This window comes from Astyanax mexicanus, chromosome 9 (assembly GCF_023375975.1).
Source record: "Astyanax mexicanus isolate ESR-SI-001 chromosome 9, AstMex3_surface, whole genome shotgun sequence".
In the NCBI taxonomy this organism is placed as follows: Eukaryota; Metazoa; Chordata; class Actinopteri; order Characiformes; family Acestrorhamphidae; genus Astyanax; species Astyanax mexicanus.
In genome coordinates this window covers 32,730,362-32,746,909 of record NC_064416.1, presented here as the reverse complement: position 1 = coordinate 32,746,909, position 16,548 = coordinate 32,730,362, and the positions used below count along the sequence as shown (strand labels likewise).

Genomic DNA, 16,548 nt, shown 5'->3' with positions numbered 1-16,548 from the left:
AATATGTAATTTAATGAAAGGCACAGACGTTTTACATTGGAGAGGAGGTACTAATTTGCAATGCAGATGAGAATACCAAGTAGCGCAGATGCATAAAGGCAGTGCAGGACTGAAGGGGGAGCAGTAGAAGCTCTGAATTTGTGTAAAGCCAGGCGGACACTGTGCGATTTTAGCCCGATTTTAAGCCCGATCTGGTCGGATGCGACTGAATTTCATGATCGGGCCGAATTTTAGCTTGATCGTGCGTCGTTTGTCGTGCAGTGTGAGAGGGGAAGCGATGTCCGATTAATTGCCCATACGAGCTGCGAATGAGCAGTCGGACACGACCAGGGATTTCTGACATGCCAGAAATTTTGGTCACTTGTCTCACAGTGTGAGCTGTTTTGCGGGCCGATTTCTTAACGTCACGACCTGTTTTCCCAAAATTCTGCACAGTAACTATATATAATTATTAGTCATATTTATTTCTGTCAGTTATAAAGATTTATATTTATGTTCGGTACACAGACTTATAGCTTAATATAGCAGACACAGGCATTCTGCTGTTTAAGAATTTCAACAGATGCTTATTCTCAGTCAATAGCTGGAGTTTTTGAAAAGAAAAATTAAAAGAGAAAATATCTTTGACAAACATAAATTTATTTTATTTCACTTTGCTATTATATCTGAAAAATAAAGCACATTGTCAGCCTCTGATGCTGCCCGTCAATTATATAAAACTTAAAACATGCACAGAAATATAAAGCTATATTTTATAATTCGTTTCTTTTCGCCAGGGCAAATTTATTAAAATTATAAATATGTTAATTTATTAATTAAAATCTCGTCCAGTGCTCCAGAATATTAGCCACGCAAAGCCAGCGTAGCGCAGCGCGTGGCATTGCGCGCGGCATTGACGGCATAATAACCTCTGTCTTCTAAAATAAACGTTTTAATAAATAAGGTCGGAGAAGTGTAGTAAAATTAGTGCTATTAAACTTATAAATAAGTTTACTGAAATAAATGTACTGATAATTAATCAAGATAAATCAGACAAAATGCGCTGCGCCTCTCTCTCGCTCTCTTTCGCAGCGCGGAGCTGAATTCAGCGCGAGGTTACAGGAGCTCAGTTCAGTTGAATAAAAATAAGTAAGGGCCTGTAAGTACAAGCAAAGGACCTGTAAGTAAATATAGTCAAATATAAAGAATAGTTTGAGGTTTTGGTGAGCTGTTTTCATGATTTGAAACTGAAACTTAACTGAAACTTTGATTAATCTGCAGAAAGCCTGGGTTATTTTAAACGAATTTTTAATGAGTTTATATTTTATATTTTTAATTTATTCATTTTAATTATTTTTCTTCTTTTATTAATCAAATCATTAAATATGTATCTTCATAAGATATACATTTTTTACCTTTTATGTCAATTTTTATTATCTTTTTTTAAGGTCCTATTTTTCCTTTTTTACGTATATATTTTATTCATCTATAATAAATGTCAGATTTTATTTCTATTTTTTATATATTTTTAAAATCCCTTTTAAACTGTTAATGCTCAGCGGCACTGTACATGAGGGTCCCTATCCAGTGTGAATAACCGATTGCTTGTTTAATATTCAGTGTTTCAAAACCAGTTTTTACATAAACAATAAACAGAATAAAAAATAAAATTATTTTATTTTATTTAAGCTGCTGGTGTTTCTTTCGCAGCCTGACGCGCAGTCATTTTTCTATGCGCTCTCCTTCTGTAAAACGGACAACCCGTAGAGTCCACGTCGCCTCAGCCACCTGCGAGTCCATGTACGTCTCTTCCGTGGACTTTCACGGTGAATTTACACTGCTCCGACGCGACAACGCACACGGTCGCACTACCCCCCTCCAACCGGTCGCATGTGGGCGTGACAAAGGCGTTCCCTGCGTCGTCCAATTGAATCGTTTTAATAAATGGGAAATGCTTTTTTATATAAGCTATTATTATTTCCAATAATTAATAAATATAAATGTGTCTTTATAGATATAAATGTTTGAATGAGCTTCATTACACTGTATAGTGAGCATTATATAAGCGGACAAAAGCAAACTTTTCCAATTAAATTACATATTAATATTTAAAAAACCCACCAGAGACTCCAACAATCACAGCAGCCTTTCTCCTCGCTGACAGAGTCCCTGTGAATCAGCGGGGATTTTATAAAGAACAGGGAAGCCTGAAACTTCTCTTCCAGGCTTCTCTGGACGCTTGAAAGCGGAACTAAAATGTTTTCATGCGCTGCGCTGAGGACGCGTTACAGGCCAACACCTGCTCTCTGATTGGATAGACGCATTGCGTTGGACGGACTCATTTGCATAAAGTTCAGCTCGGCTCAACTTTTCATCGCATCGCATCCCCCGCTCTCGACGCGTCGGACCCATGATGCACCGCGCGACTGCGTCTGACGGAGGCGGCGCTTCCCATTGAAAATGAATGGGATCCGTCGCTGTGCGTTGTCGCGTCGGAGCAGTGTAAATTCACCGTCAGCGCACAACAGGGCACAAATAAGTAAAGCTAAGCGCTTTCTTTTGCAAGGCGTTGTGTTGAAGCGAGAGTTTGTACGCAAAGAAAGCTCCGCCTACGGGCTGCGTTTAGACGTGCAGTGTAAGCTCCCCCGTCGCAGCAGGTCAGTCGGACCGTACAGTGTGTGCAGATGAATCGCAGGCGTTGTTCATACACGACAAACGATTCAAACGTGCAGTTTGAGCTCTCCAGAACGCATCCGATTAAAAAAATCGCACAGTGTCCGCCTGGCTTAAGGGCTGGTGGCCGACGGGGGCGTCCTCCGGGGCATCGGAGGGTGCTCCAGGCCAGCGCCAAGGGTTGATTGGCTAATTACCAACACCTGCTTTGAGCTCTTTAAAAGCAACGCCAACCAACCACTCGGCGCTGGATCTTTGAAGCTCGTGGGAGTGAATCTATGCCGGTTTCTAGACCGAGCCTCTGCTCTTTTAATTCCCTTCTCTTCCTGCTATCCCTTTGGAGAGAGTATGATCCAGCACCGCTGGCATACTCCTCCCGCATAAGTAGCTTCCTCTGTCCCTTTATAATCTCGAGTGTGGTGTAGTCGCGTTGAGCGGTGTGCTCCGCGGCTAACCCCCCCTTCTCTCGGGTCTGTGTGTCTGTGTTTGTGTGTGTGTGAAGCAGTCGCGAGGCACGCAGATTGCTCACCTCTCTTTCCCCCCGCTGCTCCTCCCCTCTCTGGTGGAACAGCAGTTAATCCATTAAGCACCCCAGTTCAGTTTTGTTTCCTTTGGAAGCCATTGTGTTTCAGTCAATCCTTCACCTCATTTCATAAGAGGTAGCCGTTAGCTTCCGCGGCGAGTCTTGTTTACATTCTCCCCTTCTCTTTCACTCACGCTAGGCGTGATTTTGTTTTGCACCCATTTTCCTCCTCCGCCCGTTCTCGTTGCTCCGCCCCTTTCGGCGGAGGCTCTTAAAGGGAGATTAAAGCGGCCGCGTCCCAATCTATTCGCTGGTGTAGTGGTTAGAGCATTGGGCCGCGACCGCGACAGCCTCGGTTCGATCCCCGCGTGGAGCGGGGTTTAATATTAAGATTTACATGTATAATATTATTATATAATATTATTATATATCTTATGTATATATATATATATATATATATACTAACAGTTATTATTATTATTATTATTATTATTATTATTATTATTATTTCCCTTTTTCTTGGGTTTACCTGCTTTGAGATCTACTGTTCTGCCATTGGGTTCTACAACTCTCTGGGCTGGAGTGCCACCTACCTGTAGCACTCCACCCCATTACAATTTGATGATGGATAAAGGTGCAGAGGAGAGAGGTCACTGGAGGACTAAAACTGAGTTCCTGCTGGCTGTGGCCGGACAGGTCATTGGCATCGGAAATGTCTGGAGGTTCCCTTACCTCTGCTACAAAAACGGAGGGGGTATGATCATTAATAATAATACATTACAAGTACTGTATCAGTTTAACTGATTTTGCTTAAAATGTGTTCATACTGTACGTACATTTTTCAGGGGTGTTCCTGGTGCCCTATGTGGTGTTTGTGGTGACCTGTGGAATACCCCTGTTCCTTCTGGAGACGGCTATAGGACAGTATACAACAGAAGGGGGCGTCACATGCTGGCAATGCATCTGCCCACTGGCAAAAGGTACAGTAAGTAACAATAAGAAATTGGTAACACTTTACAATAAGGGTCACAAATACCAGTACTTACAATGCAAGAATGCAAATCATATTACATATAATAAAAACGATTTTAGACATTAGTTTAAAAATTGCAATTAAAATGTCTAACTAGTGTCAAATTAATAATTAGTTGAGACATTCTCTCGGAAGTACTGTTAATTAGGGCACGCTATTGACTTTTTTTTCAACCATGTGGGCATGAGGGATAGTGTGTTTTTTTATTATAAAAAAGTATAACTTTAAACTAATCATTTAGCTGGTTGAATAAAAATAATCAAGATATTTCCAAGAATTCCCTATCCATCCCATTATATTAGAATGATGCTGCCCCTTTAATAAAGTAACATTTGAGATCAGTGACATCACAACCTTTATACTGTTTTATTTTTAAGGCACTGGAGACATTTGCTGCTGCATGTTCAGAAATTAATAATATTAGTTTCAGTTAATATTTATAACATTGTATCTGAACTTAGCTGAAATAAAGCTTAAGCTGTCCACTCTAAAAAACACAGCAATTAAAATAATAAAAGATAATAATTAAATTGTATCTTGTAACAGAAAAAATCTAGATCAAGGCATTTTAATAAAATATCAATGGCAAGTCTAAATTTAAAAAATTACAGACGCTGCCTATGCAATACTAAAACTGTCCGATTAAAGTTGATTCTGTTTTCCGTTATACAAAACCATGAGGTCCAGATTATGATGTGAACCAAAGAGTGACTGCTCTTAAACATTATTTACATGTTACAAATTACATTCATTTGACTTTCACATATTACTCCCCTCAGCTATGTTAACAAGCAAATTTATCCCATAGGCTAAAATGGAACAGCCGATGTGTCAAACTTGACAAATGAAAGAGTTAAAGAAGTTGCTAACCAAAGTTAATAAGAGGATGCCAATCAAAAACAACATGCACACCTTAAACCAAGCAAAGTGTCTAATGCCAGAATATCCAAAAACAAGGCAAGTAAAAAACAACAACAAAAAAACAGGACAAACAAAAAAACATGAACTGAGGGCGCCGAGTGGTTCAGCGGTCTATAGCACTGCCACTATAAGCGGAAGGTCACAGGTCAAAACCGCTGCTCATGCGTACCAGAACATATATATATATATATATATATATATATATATATATATATATATATATATATATATATATTTTTTTTTTTTTTGTGTGTGTGACATACCATCGTTAGCCTAGGAATAAGCAATATTTTCTGTCAGGTATCGGTTATGCAGGTCTCGTGATCAACACATACTGCAGGTGTTATATGATCATCCTGTCCTGGGCACTATTCTACCTGCTCTTCTCCTTCAGTTCCACACTGCCATGGGCCAGCTGTGACAACACATGGAACACAGGTAAGAAACATTTGAAGACCCTGACAAAAAGAGCTGAAAACACTGCTTTACTGGTGACAGTCACAGTTTAGACATTACATAGTAGTGTTCAATAAAGAGGAACACTTGTATCACATATTGGATCTTGTTTAACAAAAGATTACTGCTGGGTTTATGACCTTTGGCCTTGTCCTGCTGTCCTCGTGTAACAGCCTGTGTCCTGGTATGTCTTCCATCTAATGCTACCAGTAGTGACAAAAACAGTATTAAAATACAAAATTGAGAAGAATTAGTCAGTAAAGAGGGAGTTCTTCTCTGTGGTAGCACCTGAGCAGTGAATTTTAGATAGCATTGAATATTTATTAATTATTAAGGCATGTTTCTGTGTAAATTAAACATTTTTACCCGTGTCCAAAAATATATACAAGATGACAATACAAGACTGCAACAGCACCAGCAATAAGTAAAGACAAGTCACGGCAATGTATGCATGTGTGTGATTTTCTTTACTCTCAGATAACTGCAGTACTGTTGGAAAAAACAGAACATTCAACTGGACAGAACAATCCAACTCAACATCAGCTGCCACTGAATTCTGGGAGTAAGTTGGTCAAAGTACTAGATAATATAATATATACTACACTGAATGTACATGTAATACATTCTGGCATGCCATAAATTAAGAGACGGGAAATGTCCCATGACTTTTCCTTTCTACCTGTAACTCTTATTTTGAAAGTGTGACAATGAAAGTAAAGTACTGGTTGTATGGTTCACTGGTTTCCTCAACTTCTAAGTCTCTTTTTATATTCTCTAAGACACCTCAATTACATACCTTACCTTTCTTCCACTGTGCAGGCGTAGAGTCCTGTCTATCTCTGGAGGCATTGAGGAGTTGGGGAAGGTTAACTGGGAGGTTCTCCTGTGTTTGATTGCAGTGTGGTTATTTTTGTATGTGGAAAGGAATTAAATCCTCAGGGAAGGTGTGTATATGATCAATTTGCTCACTTTGCTCAACATTGTTTGTTAGTATATTTTAGCATGTACACATTTCTCAGGTGGTGTATTTCACGGCCACGTTCCCGTATGTGATGCTGCTGGTGTTGCTGGTTCGAGGGTTGACTCTGCCTGGAGCTCTACAGGGAATCGTGTACTACCTCTATCCTGATCCTGAGCGACTGCTGGACCCACAGGTATGGCAACATAGTTGTAAATAGTTGTTCAATGGAATTGGAACACTTAAAAGTATTTGATAAGCAAGTAAGATTATTTGAATATACAGTACAGTTGCAAGAAACCTATGTGATCCTTGTAGAATTCTATGGTTTTCTGCATAAATATGTCATAAAATGTGATCCGATCTTCATCCAAGTCAAGAGTATTGACAAATATAATGTGCTTAAAGTAATAACACAAAAATAAATGAACTTGCAGATCTTGGTTAAACGGAAGATTTTACAGACTGTAGATGAACACAGATGCTAGCTTGTCACTACGAGTTTTCTTCATGTCATTGATAAAGATTTATAAAGATAAAGGGCATCCACTTCTTGGCAACATTGCCACAGACCCGAATTGTCACCATTTGTAGATGGTTTCTAAAGTCTTTGAAATAATTTTGTGATTCCTTCCAGCGTTATGTAAATCAACCATTCTTTATTGTACATCCTCTGAAAGCTCTTTTTGGTGGATCATGGTTCACATACACACATACTACTTGTCAAAGCAAACTCATAAAGTTTGAGTGTTTATCAGTCAAAGTAGCTCTAGACTCCAAACTGCCAAGACTCTAGGGCTGCGTCCAGAAACTTTTGCTACTCCTCCTCTCCTACTCCTCCTTTCCTACTCCTCCTATCCTACCCCGGAAGAAGGTGGAGGAATCGAGGAGAGGAGAGGAGGAGGAGGATTGGAGGGAAGGAGCTGTAATTGGGGAAATGGGACAGCTGATCCCTTTTAGATAGGATGTTGACTACCGATGAACTGAGCCAATCACAACGCTCACTTTCAGCACACGCCGGATACTGCGCAGCCAATCACAGCTTCTGGATAAAGCTCTGCATACAAAATTAAAAAAGAGAAATCAATAAACACAATTCCAAATTCTAGAGATCATAACTTTGACAAGCATATTAAGCTTCAAAGTACAGCCTGATTTGCTATTGATGAAGGTTGCATATGTAAATATTAAATTATTTTAATAGTGAAATATGATTTCATTGAATGTAATAAAACAAAAAACAAATTAATAAATAATAAATATAACATGTAATATAAAGTTACATATAGGATCATTAATATAGTTTTACTGAAGCTTACCTAAACTAAACTTTATATTACTGCTTTACTGGCTGTTTAATTAGATAAGGAACCTAGTTAATTAATATGATTATGACGTATATTTGTGCATTGCCTGCTCCATTGTCGCGTGCTCTGTGGGCGGGGATGCAGTGATGTCATTAGAAAATCCCTAAAAGTCTTCCGGAGTAGGATGCTCTGATGTACGCTCCGTTGGAGGCCTATTCGAGGCGGATTTTAAGCGGCTTCTTTCGCCTCCTACGGTATTCAGACAGGCGGCAAGATGGCGTCACAAAATCAGTTTCCGGGTCACGGAGGAGAGGAGGAGGATCGGTAGGAAAAAGGAGACACTTCTGGGGGTTCTGGATGCAGCCAATGTATGCTAAAACATGATAAGGTTTTCTGAGGTCATTAACACAAAGGTTCAAATACTTTATCCACTAGTGCTAAAAGTTATTTTCATGATTGTTCTCAATTAAAATGTGTAATTAATATGTGTAATTATTTTAGGCACATTATATGTGTCAATTCCCTTGACGTAGATAAAGATAAACTTACATTCTATTACAAATTTAAGCAGAAAACTATGAAACTCCAAAAGGTTCAGATACCTTTTCCTGCCACTGAAAATATCAGATTTATGGGATCAAGGGGTCAAACTGTTCTGAGATGACTGGGTCCAAACAATTATTAAAAGTCTGGCTAGCCCTGAAACAAATTAAGGCATTTTGGATGCACCCAATATCATGGACAAAGCTGTGGATCTAATGTGGTTGCAAAAGTGGTAAAATGTCCAGGAAGATTGTACAGTAAAAAACTCTGTTCATCCAATGCAATGGTCAACTTTCCACAAACACAACTTTACAAAACTATTTTTCACACACCAACACAACTACAAGCTGAGCCCTACATGTTAAGGTGTATATGTAGATTGGTACTCTACCTTATATGACTTTTTCAAAAATGTTAAATTTATTGCAACTTTTGTATTTTTACAAATTTGCTAAAAGTTAGATAAGAACCATGTAGCTTATCTTGTAATTATGCTGGGGCTGTTAATATTAATATAATATATACTATAATCTACAGTGCATCCGGAAAGTATTTTCAGCGCTTCACTTTTTTCACATTTTGTTACGTTACAGCCTTATTCCAAATTGTATTAAATTGATCTCTTTCCTCAAAATTCTACACAAAATACCCCATTATGACCATGTGAAAAAGGTTTTCTTGAGAGTTTTGAAAATGTATTAAAATTAAAAAACAAAATCATATTTACATAAGTATTCACAGCTTTTGCTTAATACTTTGTAGAACCACTCTTGGCAGCAACTACAGCCTCAAGTCTTTTTGAATATGATGCCACAAGCTCTGCACACCTCTCTTTAGGCAGTTTTGCCCATTCTTCTTTACAGTACCTCTGAAGCTCCATCAGGTTGGATTCACACCAAAGAGTTCAATCTTTGTCTCTGAGAGTCCTTCAGGTGCCTTTTGGCAAATTCCAGACGGGCTGCCTTGTGCCTTTTACTAAGGAGGGGTGTTCGCCTGGCCACTCTGCCATACAGGCCTGATTGGTGGATTGCTGCAGAGATGGTTGTCCTTCTGCAAGGTTCTCCTCTCTCCACGGAGGAACGCTGGAGCTCTGACAGAGTGACCATCGGGTTCTTGGTCACCTCCCTGACTAAGGCCCTTCTCCCCCGAGCCGGCCAGCTCTAGGAAGAGTCCTGGTGGTTCCAAACTTCTTTCATTTACGAATGATGGAGGCCACTGTGCTCATTGGGACCTTCAAAGCAGCAGAAATTTTTCTGTATCCTTCCCCAGATTTGTGCCTCGAGACAATTTTGCCTCAGAGGTCTACAGACAATTCCTTTGTCTTCACGCTTGGTGTTTGTGCTCTGACATGCAGTCAACTGTGGGACCTTATATAAACAGGTCCTTTCCAAATCATGTCCAATCAACTGGATTTACCACAGGTGGACTCCATTTAAGCTGTAGACACATCTCAAGGATGATCAGTGGAAACAGGATCCACCTGAGCTCAATTTTGAGCCTCATGGCAAAGGCTGTGAATACTTACGTAATTTTTTTTTTTTTTAATACATTTTCAGAACTCTCAAGAAAACTTTTTCACATGGTCATAATGGGATATTTTGTGTAGATTTTTGAGGAAAGAGATACATATATTACAATTTGGAATAAGGCTGTAATGTAACAAACTTTGGAAAAAGTAAAGTACTGTGAATACTTTCTGGATGCACTGTATTTCTCAGTCAGTTTCTGGTATTTGTGTCCAATAGCTTTAATCCTGCTTTTTAAAATGTATTTTACATATTTTGTCCTATATTACACTGTCTTATATCTTATTGTTTTGTGTGATCAGTTTTCAAACTATTTTACTGTTAGCCATGTATGCTAATGTATGTAACAAATAAACTTTGAACTTACTGTCTAATCTAAACATCTAATATTAACGACTCTTTTCACTGATGTGTTTGTGTAGGTCTGGATGGAGGCAGGTACCCAGGTCTTCTTCTCCTACAGTTCATGTGTGGGTCTATTAACTGTGCTGGGAAGCTACAACACCTACAATAACAACTGCTACAAGTAAATCCTACCACTAATGAGAATATAAATGTACATATTCCTTAAACAAGAAAAAAGTGTGACAAAAGTATTTGAACACCTGCTGATTCATGCTGAATCTGAAATTAACAACATTATTCATTTATGTTCCCTGACTTTTATTAAACTGTAAGGATTAATAATTGGTAACTACAGGCAAAGCAATGTAAACTGTTTGTATTAGTATTAAAGCTCTTATGAACACATTTTATACATTGTTTGTTTTTGTTATGTGAAGTATTCAGCAAGGTTTAAATAAAAAAAACAATACGATAGAAATTTAAAGAATCCACAAAAAAACTCTGTGGGCATGGCCATAATGTTTTAATTAATGTGTTAGAGATTAAAGAATCATTCATTAATTTGGCCAAAGATACATTGAAACATTACATGATACTGTTATTTTATTGTGTGTGTTTATATGTGTGTTTGTTTGTGTGTTTCAGGGATTGCTTCATGCTGTGTCTGCTGAACAGCTGTACCAGTGTGGTGGCAGGGTTTGCTGTGTTCTCAGTTTTGGGGTTCATGGCTCATGAACATGGCAAACCTATAGCGGAGGTAGCAGAGTCAGGTACAGGTAAAAATATATATATCATTGTTCTGCCCTGAACCGCTGTTTTTACCAAATAACCCTTTACTTTTGAAGAACTGATGAGCCAACATGTTTAACAAAAACAGAAAATAAATAACTGCACTTTAGATTGGTTTATATTAAAACTTCACTAAATATTTTTTTACCTATTTTTTCTTAAATATGATAAATCTTCTTATCTTCACCCAAGACAAACAGATTAAGGGGCACTAAAAGGCTAAAAGAGGGTAACATAAGCGGACTAAGGGACGCTATTCTTTTCTCCTGAACTTCTCAGCACCTCCGTGCTCAAATATCCCGTACGTAAAAGCGCGTTCTGTGCGTAAAAGCGCACTCTATTACTTAATGCCCCGTCGTAAAAAATCAAATCGCATATCCTGCCTAATAGCAAACCGAAATAATGTTTATTATTTGTAAAAGTGACTTCTGGTTTAAGGGGACTTTTATTATAGGCTTCAGCAGGACAGGCGGGGACTTGGGGTTTGAGCAGAAGTGCTGGATAAGGGACGCCGCACGCGGACGCTGCTCGGGGCTCTCACAAACACAAGGCAGTGGAGAAGCGGAGCGAGACGCACTGACTGGGGTTCAGCTCGCGCTTACTGAACTGGGAGTGTAGTTAACCGAGCGGCTGCTGGTTGAATCACTGACCGGTGTTGGGGAAGGTGAGGCTTTACGGACTGGGAGAAAGGTGAGGAGTCGACTCGCCCTCGCCCTAAGTTAAGTATCGAGTATATAATCTAGTTCTGAGCGCTTTGCTGTCTGTGGGAAGCGGAGCTGCTTTCTGTTTATGCAGCGTGTGTCTGTCGCAGCGCGCTGAGAAACCACGTGGACCTGCAGGCGGGTTGAGAACGTGAGAGACTCTATCGCTGTAGCCTAGTCTGCTCCTGAGAGGCGTGCTGAGGAGAAGAAAGAGTGAGAACACTTATCTTTCCCTAAATTAAGAGCAATCCCCCCATCTTCTGAACAATTTTACCCTTGGGCAGCCACGTAAAAGCATACCCTGCGTAAAACAACATTTATTTGCGTAAAAAAAATACATTCTGTGCCTAAAAACGTAAAAAGCGTCTACCCTGCCTAATAGCACACCCCTTTTGCGTAAAAACGAGGAACAAAATCCTAAAAGCGACAGTGAAAATGTCACGGGTGACGAACTAAATAATGTTTATTATTTATAAAGGTACTTCTATTAAAGGGGACTTTTATTTTGTTGGGCTTCAGCAGTGACCCGAGTGAACGGAGCGGCTGCTGGTTAAATCACTGACCGGGATAGCACACCCTGTGCGTAAAACTGCGTTATGTGCGCAAAAGTGCCTTTCTTGCTCAAAAACGCGCATCGTGCATAAAAGTGCACTCTGTGTGTAAAGGCCTGCAGAGAGTACTGCATTTAAACTGCTCTGTCCCAAAAACGCACAGCGACTATCCTATTCATGTTTAGGCGCTGTCTGGGGATCAGCTCGCGCTGACTGAAATGGGAGTGGAGTGAACCGAGTGGCGGCTGGTTGAATGACTGACCGCGAAGGTGTAACTTTTCTTAAAAATGATAAATCTTGTCTTTTTCACTCAGAGATACATTAAGGGGAATTAAAAGGTTAAAGGCGGGTAACATAAGCAGTCTGAAGAACGCTATTATCTTCTGCTGGTAAATGAATAGCTGCATACTGTATATGTCTAACCCAGGAAAATATATTAACTAAAGCTAGCGAACTGCTAAACTAAAACTAGAAATGCTGATGACAGCAAAGCCGCATATGCAAAGTCACAAACAGCCATACGAGAACGTAGGTCATTTATTATTTATGAAGTGTATATATAAGTATTCGTCATGGGCAATGTAAGACTCCACATTAGCAGTGCTGCTTGTTGCTGAAGAATGATGCATCAACCATTGTAATACCATACAGTACAAAGAGATTAAGATACATTTTTACTGGAAGTAAAAATACCCGAGACACGTAAAGCATACCACGAGTAAAAGAATATACCCTGCGTAAAAGTGCTTTCCTTGCTCAAAAACGCGCATCGTGCATAAAAGTGCACTATGTGACAAAAGCCCGGCAGAGAATACTTAGACTAAAATATCAACAGCGACCGATAAAACAAACACGTGACTACTTCTAGAAAATGTTCAGAAAGCGTTTATGCATGTTTCGTTTAGATTGTCATGGTTCTGCACTAAGCCCCTGTTTTTACTACAGAACCCTATAAGAACACTTAATTAAGATTCTTATAAAACCCAACAAGTTTAACAAAAACAGAAAATACATTTCTGCACTGATGATTGGTTTACTTTAAATGTCAATAAATATATTTTTTTTTACCTCAGAATTCTCCAAATGTATATATCAGGATCAATAAAACTGAAACTCACTCTCATTTCTATACTGCTGTAACATTTCTTTAAAAATGATAAATCTTGTTTGCACTAGAAAAGATTAATTAATTTAGAGGCGTTAAAAGGAGAAACGCTACTCTCTTCAGCTGGTAACACTGAGGATCTGCGACTTTTCTAATGTCTCCCGGACTTCTCAGCACCTCCGTCAGATATCTAATATAATTATCCTAACTGCAGGCTTTATTTAATCAAGTGATAATATCTGCATATATGTGCAACCCAGAAACAAATTTTAGCTAAAGCTAGCTTACTGCTAAGCTAAAACCTACAAAAGCTTAGCAAATCCGCATCTGCACACTCAACACAGCCAGAAAAAAAACATCCGTGAAATAATTACATTAATTGTTATAAGCAATGTAAGACTCCACAACAACAACAGCAGCAGCAGCAGCAGTTCCTGAAGAAGGTGTATCAACATTTTTTTAAATATCTTACAGCAAAAAGAGATTAAAAGCGATTTTTTCACTAGATGTAAAAATACATCAGACATACCAAGAGTAAAAGCGCATTCTGTGCTAAACCCCGATTTTGTGTGTAAAAAGGCATACCGTGCGTAAAAGTGCTTTTTTTGCTCAAAAACGCACACCATGCATAAAAGCCCACTCTGTGAGAAAAGGTCGGCAGGGAGTACTTAGGACTAGTGATGGGCAGATGAAGCCTCATTGGGTGTATGGCACATTTCCCACACTGTATCGCTACTGTGTTGAAACTGTGTTGCTGTATTACTTAATGGCGACATCTGCTGGACTGAGAAAGTCATTGCAAGCAACTGTGCGAGGAACTGCATCGGTCACGTGGTTTTCCTTAAAATAATACGCTGTCCGACACAGGGGTTCCCCTTGTTTGCTCGGTGCATGCGCCGAGGTTTCAGTGTCGTCAGACCCATCGCCTCCAAACGATACAGGAAGTGTATCGGTCACGTGGTTTTCCTTAACTTGATACGCGCACCGACACGGGGTTTCGCCTTGACAGCTCGGCGCATGTGCCGAGGTTTCAGGGTCGTCAGACCAATCACTACTTAGGATGAAATAACAAAAGAGACCGATAAAACAAAATGCACTTTGTGCGTAAAAAGTACATTCTGTGCGTAAAAGCGCTTACCGTGCGTAAAAGTATAGTGTGTGCGTAAAAGCGCGTTCCGTGCGTAAAAGCGCGGAAAAATACATAGGTACCGCGCGTAAAAGCGCCGTCCTGGATTAAAAAAGCATCTACTCTGCCTTATGGCACACCCTGTGCGTAAAATTGCATTCCATGCACAAAAGTGCCTTTTTTGCTCAAAAACGCACTCTGTGAGAAAAGGTCAGCAGGGAGTACTTAAGATGAAATAACGAAAGAGACCAATAAAAACAAAAACAAAATGCACCATGTGCGTAAAAATATATTCCGTAAAAGCGCTTACCGTGCGTAAAAGCGCTTACCGTGCGTAAAAGCGCATGTTGTGCGTAAAAGTACAAACCGTGCGTAAAAGCACGTCCTGTGCGTAAAAGTGCACTCTGTGAGTAAAAGCGCCGTCCTGGATTAAAAAGCATCTACTCTGCCTAATAGCACACCCTGTGCGTAAAACTGCGTTATGTGCACAAAAGTGCCTTTTTTGCTCAAAAACGTGCATCGTGCATAAAAGTGCACTCTGTGTGTAAAGGCCTGCAGAGAGTACTGCATTTACACTGCTCCGCCACGACAACGCACAGCGACTATCCTATTCATTTTTAGGCGCTGTCTAGTGATCAGCTCGCGCTGACTGAACTGGGAGTGCTGAGCGTTTTGCTGTCTGTGGGAAGCGGAGCTGCTTTCTGGTTATGCAGCGTATCCCCTGTGTCTGTCACAGCGCGCTGGGAAACCACGTGGACATGCAGGCGGGTTGAGAACGTGAGAGACTCTATTGCTGTAGCCTAGTCTGCTCCTGAGAGGCGTGCTGAGGAGAAGGAAGAGTGAGAACGCTCACCCTTCCCTAAGTTAAGAACAATCCCCCCATCTTCTGAACAATTTTACCCTTGGGCTCACAACCAGTATTTTTAGTACATTTCGTTTTTATATTACTCATTAGCTTAGATCTGGACTTGTTTAAATTAAATCTGGCTGCTGGTAAAATCTTCATTTTATTATTTTTTTATTACTTTTGTTTTTTTATGTAATTGGAGTTTGGGGTGATAAGTGTACTGTTGTGTGCAAGAGTGAAAACCTAGGGAGTTACCAGTGTCTGTAAAAATTCATTCATTATATTTTGGCTAAATTTATTTATAGTGTTTTTACTGGTATTAGTTCAGTCAAGCAATAATTAACTGAATAACTGCATACATGTCTAACCCAGAAACAAATATTAGCTAAAGCTAGATTAATGCTAAGCTAAAACCTACCATGCGTAAAAGCGCATTCCGTGCGTAAAAGCGCATTCCGTGCGTAAAAGCGCATTCCGTGCGTAAAAGCGCATTCCGTGCGTAAAAGCGCATTCCGTGCGTAAAAGCGCATTCCGTGCATAAAAGCACGTGCACCTACCATGCGTAAAAGCGCATTCCGTGCGTAAAAGCGCATTCCGTGCATAAAAGCACGTGCACCTACCATGCGTAAAAGCGCATTCCGTGCGTAAAAGCGCATTCCGTGCGTAAAAGCGCATTCCGTGCGTAAAAGCACATACTATTGATTGGTTTATATTAAAACTTCAATAAATAGTTTTCTACCTCAGAATTCTCCACATTTATATGCAACAGGATTAATAAACTAAAACTCACTCCGTCTTATTTCTATACTGCTGTAACTTTTCTTAATAATAATAAATCTTGTCTTTTTCACTCAGAAAGAGAGATACATTAAGAGGCATTAAAATGTGAAAGGAGGGAAACTTAAGCGGACAGAGGGACGCTACTCTCTTTAACTGGTAACACTGAGGATCTGCTACTTTTCTAATGTCTCCCGGACTTCTCCGCCCCTGGGTCAGCTATCTAATACAATTATACTAACTGCAGGCTTTATTAAATCATTAAGCAATACTTAACTGAATAGCTGCATATGCCTAACCCAGAAACAAATATTAGCTAAAGCTAGCTTACTGCTAAGCTAAAACCTACAATAGCTGATGACAGCAAATCTGCATCTGCACAGTCACA

The 16,548-nt window shown here is 39.7% G+C and overlaps 1 pseudogene; it reads left to right on the top strand.

Moving 5' to 3' along the window:
- The first annotated feature begins 3,693 nt into the window (after window positions 1-3,693).
- LOC111194836 (sodium- and chloride-dependent GABA transporter 3-like) lies at window positions 3,694-11,072 on the top strand (annotated as a pseudogene).
- The last annotated feature ends 5,476 nt before the right edge of the window (window positions 11,073-16,548 follow it).